At 45.5% G+C, this 10,475-nt stretch overlaps 1 long non-coding RNA gene across 3 annotated transcripts in view; it reads left to right on the top strand.

Annotated features, from left to right (window-relative positions):
* Positions 1–1,992: 1,992 nt before the first annotated feature.
* The window catches only part of LOC108407366 (uncharacterized), a 29,960-nt gene continuing 21,477 nt past the window's right edge, over positions 1,993–10,475 (top strand). For 2 of the 3 annotated variants that reach the window (XR_012121232.1, XR_012121239.1), the window contains exons 1-3: positions 1,993–2,250; positions 3,715–3,860; positions 4,687–4,853. This is a non-coding gene — a long non-coding RNA (uncharacterized lncRNA). The remainder of the gene's footprint in view (positions 2,251–3,714; positions 3,861–4,686; positions 4,854–10,475) is intronic. The other variant, XR_012121237.1, reaches the window with a different exon arrangement.

Genomic DNA, 10,475 nt, shown 5'->3' with positions numbered 1-10,475 from the left:
TACCCACAAAACTACACCTTTCTGTATATACATATATGTATGTGTAAATGGATAGAAATACATCTGGAAAAATACCTACTAAACTGATAATAATATTTCTATCTGGGTAGAAAAGTGGGTTTGGGACACAGCAGTAGAGAGACTCCTGCTATGAATGCTCTGTTGGTTGATGTTTTTACAAGAAGAAAGTATTCATATAGTACACATGCAACTTTAAAAAAATGAAAAAGGAACTACCATAGATTCATTTATAGACAGACCTATAAAAATCCATTAGATCTGCCTTCCTTTAAGGGTACAAATAGCCTGACTGGGGTCTATGGTGGGCAGGCGGGGTAGAGAAAAGGAGCGACCTCCCGTCCAGTATCAGCCCCACCCAGATGCTGGTAAGTCTTGTGAATTCCTGACACTATCTCTAGCCTGAACCTTTCTTAAAAAACCTTCATGTGTCTTCCTTCCCTTTCCTGATTTGATTTCTCCCTGTTTATTTGTTTGAATAAGGCTGATCTCCCCTCTGCTACTGTATTCCTTAAATTACAATTTTTATAATAAGACTGGAGGAAAAAAAGTGTCAATGTCATGGCATCACAGGATTGCTGTTTCTAATAAACTCCAAGGATTGACAGATGTTAGTCTGTTCTCCACTAATGTCTCGGGTTAAGTTCCCTAAGAAACAGACTCTGAGACCTCGAGGTTTGCATGTCTGAGGTGTACTGGGAAAAGCACTTGGGTGCAATTCCTCTGGAGAAATGAAGACAGGGTTGAGTGGAGGAAGAAGCTGGGCTGTGAACAAAGGCCTCAGCAGATCCCCAAAGGAGCTCTGGGCTTGAGAGGGTCCTTCGGAGTTATCCCAAAATGAGAAAAGTGGCTGGGCCTTTCCGCCTCCACCTGGATGAGTCATTGGATGAGGACTGCCTCTGGGAAGGGAGTGTAACTTTGGCCAAAGCAACTCTTTTCAGGCAGAGCCATTCCTGGGAGGGACTGGGCTGTGGGTGGCAGCAGAGGGAGTGAGCACCTCCGCCCTGAAGGCGAATCTGAGAAGTTCCCCATGTCCAAAGGCAGCTGGAGCTAAGGAAGCATTTACCTTTGAGGATGCAGAAAATGAGGAATGGGTATACATTTTTATCTCCATTGTACAGGTGAGGAAACAAAGCTCTTTTTGGTATGTCCTGGCAGTCAGGCAACAAGAAAGCCTGGAACTGGTTGCTCAGGCTGAGGCCTTGCTGATTAGGCTTACCTGGGTCAACTCCCTCTGTAGGACTTGTAAGGGATGGTTTTGAAGAAAAAATCTAAATTATAGAAGGGGAAAATACTTTGACTAGAAATAGAAAACAATGTTTCGAGTTTAAATGCCCTGGTAATTCTCTCATTTCAGCTTACAGATCCTGAAAGAACTTAGTTCACAGTAAATCAAGTCCATTTCTTGAAAAGAGATGAGAAGCGGAACTCCACATTTATGCTGTTGACAAATCTCAGCTGTCTGGAATTAATCCCTGTGGTTCTCACTCATCACTGTCCTGTCAGCCTATTTGATTTGGGCCATTGTGCATGAAGACCACATTCCATAGAGAGTTGGAGCTTCCATCATCCTGGAAATGTTAAGTCCAGTAAGGACACACAGTTTCCAGCATGGAAATGTTTATTCCTGTGCAGCTCTTATTTACAAAGGAAATAGTCGCTCTTTCCCCACAAATTCTGAAGAAATCTGAATAGCCTTGTTTAGACCTTGTGCTTTTATTTGGCAATTCTAGATCATTGTGGGTGGATAAAGGGACCTGATGTCAGGTTGCAATAATTCAGAAGGACATACAGCACTCCAAAAATCTTTATCAGACTCTTGCTATCTTGCTATCTGGCTGGTGCAGAGCTCAGCCCCTAATGTGCAGTGTCTTCTTAAAACCTCAGAACTCTGAGGTGACTACTGCTGTATTTGTTTTACAAGTACTAATATTTGTTTTACAGAGAGGAAATTGAAGCCCCAAGAGGCAATTTGCCTGAGGTCACGTAGTTACCAAGTAACACAGAAAAGTTTTGGTCCAAGTCTGGCTGATTCCAGAGCTCCCAGGAAGGGAGGAGGCTTGCACAGACTCCCTGAGGTCAGCCACGCAGAGAAAAATAAGAGCAACAATGGAGAAGTATTAAGAAGATCATTAATGCCATTATTCTGAATAGCAAGTTGGAAGAGAGATGTCCAGAAGCCACATAAAAGTCCTGGGCCTCCATTTGTCTTCACTGTATAAAGAAAATCAGGTATTTAATTTCTTACATATTGTATTTTTAGCACATTTTAAAACATGCAAATATTTACAATTATATTTATTATTTAATATTTATATATACTGTTTTTTAATACAAACAAGACTTAGGAGAAAGCAATACCTGTGAAGGGAGGGGGATAGGTGAGGAGCCATGTAAGAGGCTTCAGTTTATATTTATGAAACACTAGTTCCGAAGGTGGGTGTTGAGTATAAGGTACTCATATTATTACCTATACAAGAGCTACAAAGAATAATATCTTCTGTATTTTGACATAGTTCATAAAAACTTTTAAAAAGAAAAGTGTTTAGATAAGAAAGCTCATAATAGCTAAGCAGTAGCACATTATTTAAACTTGTACTTGGTGTTTGTTTATTTTGACACTTATTCTAATATGAGGCATAATAAGGCTTAAAAATAGAATGTACACATTAAAAACTGTGCAGCCCTTTTATAAAGACTTATTATTGGAAAAACAGACTGGTGGGTGTGCAAAGGCCAGATCATGTGCCAAGCCTCCATTCAGCCTATTCTAATGACAGATTTACCTGTTATATTTATTGTAAGCCACCTCAAGTTTTCATGAAAATGGGATAGAAATTATAAATACATACATGATGTACATGCAGGATTGACAAGGGCTGTTCTTCTGCTCTGCAGATTACTTTCCCAGTCACCATACCTCTCTCCAGCCCTTTGCACCCCAGATTCACTAGATCCACTGCTTTGTTCTATTACAAGCTTCCCCTTTGGGAGGCACAGAACAGTAGCCTTCTCCTTGCCAAATACACAAATACAGTCTCTGCTACCTGGCCCCTCACTTGTCCCAGGGCCTATGCTAATCCCTAAGGATTTTTACACAAAAGCAATAGATTCTTGTAAAAATGCCTAGCTCTCTTGGGCTGTAGATGACCCAGATTCCTCCTCCTTAGACTTGAACAGTGCAAGGGGCAGTTGAGAAGTAGGTCCAGAAACCAGAGGTGAAGAACACACCCCACACTACTTTCAGGGAGTAAAAGCCTGTGATGCCTGAATTTCTGAAGCAGTCCATTCCTTTAAGGATCTGGATTATCAGGAACATCAGTTCCCCCATCCTTGACTTCTTGTGGCCTCAGGTTTCCTGTGTTGGCCTCTCCTGGGAGGACACTCAGTTACTGTGTGACCTCTGGCTCCACATGCGCTGACCGCCCACAGGCCAGCGCACACTGCACAGGAGGAGGTGGTCCAGGCCTTGGCCCCGAGGCAGCACAGCTCATGGGCCACAGCCAGGGCAACATTTTAAAAAAATGTTTTCTAAAAGCTCTAAGTAATCTTTTACTAATTTGAACAAAACAATGGAAAAAAGATTTTTTTTAACTCAGTTGGGAAAACTGAACACATTATTTATTATCTGATATTTTAAAAATTCCCTTTAATTGTGTTAAGTATGTTAATGGTATTATTTTGTTCTGTCAAAAGTCTTTACCTGTTTGAAATACCTACTCAAATATTTATGGATGGAATGATGTGACATCAGGAATTTGCTGTAAAAATCACCAACAAAGCTAAGTAAAGGTGGGATAAAACAAGAATGGCAGAATGTTAACTGTTGGAGCCGGTGACAGGTACATGGGGATTCACTGCAGTATGTTTCCTACTTCTGTGTATGTTTGAAAAATTTAAAGTTAAAAATAAATACACTGATCACCTGTAGTTAGTTTCTCACACATATACTCTTTTTTTTTCTTTTCAGTTTTTTCCTTTTCTCTTTTTTTCACTTGCAAAAGCAGTAGGTTCTTGTAAAAATGTAAAACAATACAGAGAGCTATAACTCCACTCTCCATTAATACTAGTGAAGACTTGTGTGTTTCTTATAACCACCTCCCTATGCAGGAGCCTGCCTCCATTTCCTCCACTCAGGCCAGCTGCTCGCCTAATTCAGCGAACTGGTGTCCTGGACCAAGTGCGGAGCAGGGAGCTATTGTCGCAGAGATGAAGGGCCCGGGAGAGGGGGTAATTGGGTGCATCTTGCCATGCGGTGCCCACACTGGCCTTTTCCAGGGGCTGCCTCAAGGCATTGGCCAACTTGGGGGAAGGTAGATGCATAAACAGTCACATCATATTGAGTATAAGAAGTCAGAGAGAGATGCATAAAAAACCTTTGGTGACACAGAGAAGAAAGCACTCAGGGTGGTTTCCCCAGGAGATGATATTTGAACTGAATCTTGGGGAAAGAGTAGAATTCACCAGGCAGAGCTGGTGGAAGACTTTCTAAGTGCAGGAGAAAGCTCTAAAATTCCCAAGGGCAAGCTATGTTCCAGGAATTGGGAACTCTGAGCAGAGAGGGGACATGCAATGGGGGTGATGGGAGAGCAGGTTGGAGGGTAGCTGGTGGGCCAGAATGAAGGGTCTGCTGACACCACAGTGAGGGGGTTGGTCCTTGTCCTCCAGACGGTGACACTGCAGAGCCAGGGAAAAGAGCCAGGCCAGACTGCACTTGGGAAGAACACTTGGGGGAAGAGTATTTGGATGATGCCACTGGAGATGGACAACAGAGACTAAGTTCTGAAGAGTTCAGAAGCAGATTGAACAGGAATTGGCAACTAACTGGACATGAGGTACGGGAAAGCATGACTCCAGGGTCCCTTAACGGCTGACACCCTTAACACCATCCTCTTTTGCCTGGATTCTGGCTAGAGCCTCCCCATAGGTTTCCCTGTCACCCTGTCCAGACCACCCACCCCACTGTTAGCACAGAGTGATTTAAACTCCCTAATTGTCTCCTACCAGTCCAATTCCTCCAGTGGCTTTCGATCACCTGTAGAATGAGATCTTACTTCCCTTAGGTGGGCACAAAGCCCCAAACTGGGGGCCCCCCATCCCCCAGCCTGTGCCACCTCATCCTGTCACACACCCCTGAGCACCCTGGTAGTTCTTCCTTTCTCCCCCTTCCTCTCTGCCACCTCCTCACCCACACATCTCACACACACACACACACACACACACACACACACACACACACACACACACACACTATAATAGTGCACTGGCTCTCCATCCCCATGCAGCCCTGGCCTGTGTGCCTTATCCCATGGCACTTAGATTTAACAGAAAACCCTCCTCCTTTTCCAGACATAGCTTGAGGCTCCTTCCCCAGAGGCTTTCAGACTTGTGAGCTCATCCCCCGTGCCCCTGTGCATGCTGTGCATCACCTTGTATGACCTCCTTTACCCCCATTAATCTGATTTGGTAGTGACTGTGTAGGAAAACTGAAGGAAGGAGAGTGTGCAGAGGGATGAGGCAGACTCCCCAAGGACAACGCTCTGGGCATGCACCAGGCTCTCTAACCCAACACAATATGGGAAGAGGCTTAGAAATGTCCTCTCTGAACTGGGTAGTTACCCTGTTCTCTACTATAAAGAGTCCTGGGGAAGGCTTATTTATCAAGGGGAGAGAAAAAGCTGTATCGAGATAAGAAAAATTTGCATGAGGTCCCCACCCTTAATATATTAACATGAAAAAAACAGAACACATACATAAAAGGACATCAAAACACTGGACTGTAAATGATGCCATAAGTGAACCTAGGTTGCCTGTCCTTGTCTTCAGGTGCCAACACTCATACTAGGGAAGCAAGGCCCACATGCATGAAGACATGTGGGAATAAATCAATCAGCAAGTGGAATGATAAATGCCGTAGGCATCTAGAACAGGGCTGCCAAACTAGTATGCACAAAAAATACCCAGTTGAAATGCCTTGTTCAAATGCAGGTTCTGATTCAGTAGTTCTGCAGTGGAGCTCAAGATTCTGCATTCTCATGTTCTGAGGGAAGACTGCTGCTCTGGGTCAGGTGCCGCTTTGAGGAGCCAGCACCTTAGTGATGCAGAGCACCCTGGGGGCTGGAGAGCGTTCAGGGAAGGCTCCGTACACAAGGAGGGCTGTGTGTGGGACGGAAGGCAGGGTGGGCTGGACAGGGCAGGAGGCGCCTGCCAGGTGGGGTCAGCTTGTGCAGTGATGTGGAACAGAGCTAAGCTCACAGGTGAGGAGAAACACAGGCTCAGAAATCACTATTTCTGAAAATTCTCATTAGACAGCAGCAGGAACTAAAAGGAGCTAAGTTATGCAGAGTCTGAAATGCCACAGTGAGGGATGGCAATTTATTTAAAAAGCTGGAGTTAGTTCTTGAGTCAAGTTTTGCTGAGATCATCAGGAAAAGTAGAAGAGTAAAGAATGCATATCCACACAGAGGGTAAGGGGAAATGGAGTACAGTTTCTCTCGCTCTTCCTTCAAGAGATTTAGTTCAGCTCCCTGACGCCAGGCCCCCATCCCTTACTCTCCATCCCCTTGCCCCATTCTAGGACTTGCTCCCTGACTCCTTGGCACTAGAAGCCTTTTAACAGGAGAGCTAAATCTCAGATGACCCAGAAACACATGGAAAGAAACCTTCTGTGGTTTCTGAAGAGTCTTTCTTTGTCTCCATGAATGTATAAACAATTCAAGAGCACATGATAAAAGTGAAGGGAGGGGAGACCCACATTAATTTCCTTGAAGCAAATGATAAGCTGGCAGATTTGGCTCTATGGGAGGAGATAAATTCTCCAAACATGGCAAAATGACCCTTGGGATCTGAGGCTGGTACGGATGCAAATTAAAATAAAAACTATATAAACAGCAGCACAATTGCCCCATTCAAGTCTCCTTCATTAGCAGCCAGCTCTCCAGCGCCACTGACCACAAAGACAACTTCCCTTTCTTCTCCCTTCTAACTAATTTCTAAGCTGGTCAACAAAAGGGGGCTAAGGACAAAGGCAGCTCTAATTGAAGAGGCTGTGGGGAGAGAGTCATTGTAGAGATTTGTTTTATGTGTGCAAATCAAAAAGCACATGTGATGTGTCAGACCAGCTGAGAACAGACCTCCTGCTGGGGATTCTGGAGGTGCCAAGTTCCTCTTCTCAAAGCTCATCACAGCCGGATAACAGCCCAATGGTCACGTCCACCAGCCCAGGCTTCCTTGTGCCCAACAGAGCCAGCTTCCCAAAATGCTGCCTTGTGGAGGGGGCCCCCAATCAACAGCCACATCCATGATGCATGAGCAGCTACCGCAGCAGCCTCCACTCATTATTGCAGAGGACAGAGTTTATCCATTGTATTATCTTGGAGCATCATTATGAGGGGTAATCATTTGCATGAGGAGACACAGTTTTAGGAAAATCCACCTCCAAGTGAACATTTAGGCTTCAGGAGGGACTACCTACTCACAAATCACAGGTTTCCCTCTTTTTATTCCCCTTGCATTGGCATTCTTAATCAACCATGCCATTCCACAAACCTCTTCAAATGACAGAGCTCTCCAGCTATGTGTGTCACCCACGTGCCCTGCTCTCCAGTCATGAAGGTTTCTTCACTGTTCCAGAGTCTGCCATATCTGCTCCCCAGCCCACACTCCTCTCCAAGCCTGTATTTCCTTACTGTTTCCCTGCTGTGCTCAACATGGCCCAAAACCTCCTGTATTGTGATTTTTTGAATGGGGTAATTTTCCTCTCTACCCATCTCACAGACTCTTTCTTGGGAGACTCAGATGAAATGAAGGGCACGGAAGCACCTCAGAGCGGTACACACACGCAGCAGCAGAAATGTCTTGAGGCTGCAGCGCTGGACCATTTAATGACTGCCAAAAATCTCTCTTATTGTGAAGTGAGACAACTGGGTTTTCTTTCAGCCCATAGAACAACTGAAGATTCTTGCACATCAACATTCTAACATGTTGAAACACTGACAAGCAGAGCAGCCAGCATGAGCCATCCCCCACTTGGCCCCTTAGTGGTTCCCCAGAGTATCTTCCACCCACACACGCAGGACACTCTCTCTGCTTCGCCCTGTTAGTGTTTCCAGCCACTCTACTCTGACGAGAGGGCTGGTGCCTGGGAGAAGGACCAAAGAGGGTAGTGAAGGTGGGAGGGTTTCTTTTCTCTAATTTTTAATGTTGCTTTACTTTGCCCCTTTAAGGAGATTCCATCATTTAGAAGGTGGGTTGTGATTGCCATCTAACCCGTGGCAGCTGCTGCGTGCTGGGACACTGATCTTTCCTAGCTTAGATACTAAGCAGCAAAGGAGGGACAGAGAAAAGAGAGAAATATGAAATGCCTGTAACCAAACTGTTCTTTCCATTGTTCCCAGCAGTCTAGTATGGTTGTTCTTTTTCCCAGCTGATAAGAAGAAGAGAGGTGTTATCTGCCACGGACAGCCCCTGACTTCAGGGGAGGAGAACCCCAGGGCTAGTGATTAAAAGCACATGACCCAGCATTATTTTCCTCAATACATCCAAGCCCTGGCTGCAGCAGCCTAGATGATGCTGTTGAGAAGATAATAATATAGGGTCAATAAGCTAGTCTTAAAAGTCTTTTCCAAACTACACTCGTGTCACCACTTGTATTAATTCCCTAGGGCTGCTATACAAATTACCACAAACTAGGTGCTAAGACAACAGAAATTCATTCTCTCATGTGTGTGGAGGCCAGCAGGCCCAAATCATGGGGTCAGTAGCGTTGACTTCTGGGGGTTCTGAAGGACAGTCCTTTCTGTGCCACCACAGGGCGCAATCTGTGGCATTCCTTGGCTTGTGGCTGTGTCACTGTAATTCCTGCCTTCAGCTTCATGTGGCCTTTTCCTTCATGTCTGTGTGTCCTCTCCTCTTCTTATAAGACACCTGTCTTTGGTCTAAGGCCCACTGTAAATCCAGGGTGATCCCATTCCAGGTCCTTATATTACATCTGCAAAGATCTCTTTTTCAAATAAGGTCAATTTGGATGTATCTTTCAGGAAGACCACTACTCAGTCCACTACAACACCAAACAAAGGGAAAGGGAGAAGATGAGGAAGCCACACGGAGCATGCATTCAAACCTGCAAGAATTCATGGGACAATGTAGGGACTGGAGTTACTCAGCCAAATCATAGCAGTAAGGGCCATGGGATTCTGAATGGGCCTACGGTGTGGCAGTAGTAGGGCAGGGGAAGAAGGGGCCCTAGCTTGAGACCTGCCTTCCACGGGCGCCCAGAGGAGGCCCCAGGTGGCTGGAATGGCAGGTCCCAGGGAGAGAGCCAGGTCGTTAGTGCTCTCCCCATGTACCCACCCGCTTCTGCCCGCCCCTCTCAGTTACCCCTGCTGGCAGCCAATGGATAACTCAGCTTTTTACATTCCTGGGGATGTGAGCAAGGCAGCCTATGCTGAGCTGGAAGCTCTCCCAGCAGCCTGTCAGTCCAAGACTTTGCCCTCCTGCCTTTTGGAGGTCAGCCAACTCTGGAGGTCCACAACTGGTTTGTGAGCACAGGATCCAGCACTTCACTTTCTTCTGCTATTACTGCTGATAATTACAGAAGGAAAAGCCCTCCAGAACTTAGTTCACACAATCTGATACAAGGATCAGAAGAAGGCACACCAAGTACGAAAATTCTAAAAGTTCCTTTCTCCAAGGAAGAAAATATTGAATGCATCATCATTCCCAACTTTGCAAGGAGCAGTTCCTTAAGATATTAATGTCTCCTCTCTCCAAGACATCCATGCCAATCACGGACATAAACCGAAACGATGTATCAGCGACAGCCACCACGACAACTTCAGAGGCCTGAGCTCGGAGGCCTCTAGTCAAGGCCACACCTATGGTACGTGTCCATTTTTCAAGCCTGGAGTCCATTAACCGTTGAAAGTCAAACTTCTCCCCACAGTGCTAGGAAGAGGAAATATCTGGCAAGTGTGGCCTGCAAAAGTTCTGTGGATGAGTAGAGGGGCTGAACTTGAGCAGGTAACTGTTGAGTGTGCACCTTTGTACCTTGTGTTGATCACTCTGCTGGATGTGAAGATGGAGCCATGGATGGCAATCCAACAAGGCCCTGCTTTCGCAGAGTGAGGAGATGCGAAATTATCACAAATAATTGTAATTCTTTTTTATATACAGAGCAAGAGTGTGGGCTGTCAGGGAGGCACTTTGCACCACTAACAGATGATTCAAATGGAAACACAGGACATAAGTACTTCACCCCCAGTGATAAGGAAATCTCCAGTGGGTCTCCTCTGAAGGATTCATCCTCCCTCACCCACCTGCCCTCACAGTGGGTGGAGATCCATGCCACTGCAGGAACTACAAATATTTTAAACAAATCTCCAGAAAGGTTTTGGGGCTGTGTGCCCAGTGAGGCCAGAGGGGCTCCCAGAACCTACCCAGATCCCAGAGGGATACTG

The sequence above is a fragment of the Manis javanica genome, chromosome 1 (genome assembly GCF_040802235.1).
Source record: "Manis javanica isolate MJ-LG chromosome 1, MJ_LKY, whole genome shotgun sequence".
NCBI classification, from domain to species: Eukaryota; Metazoa; Chordata; class Mammalia; order Pholidota; family Manidae; genus Manis; species Manis javanica.
Note: the sequence above shows the minus strand (reverse complement) of the source record. Positions and strands in the feature narration are given on the sequence as shown.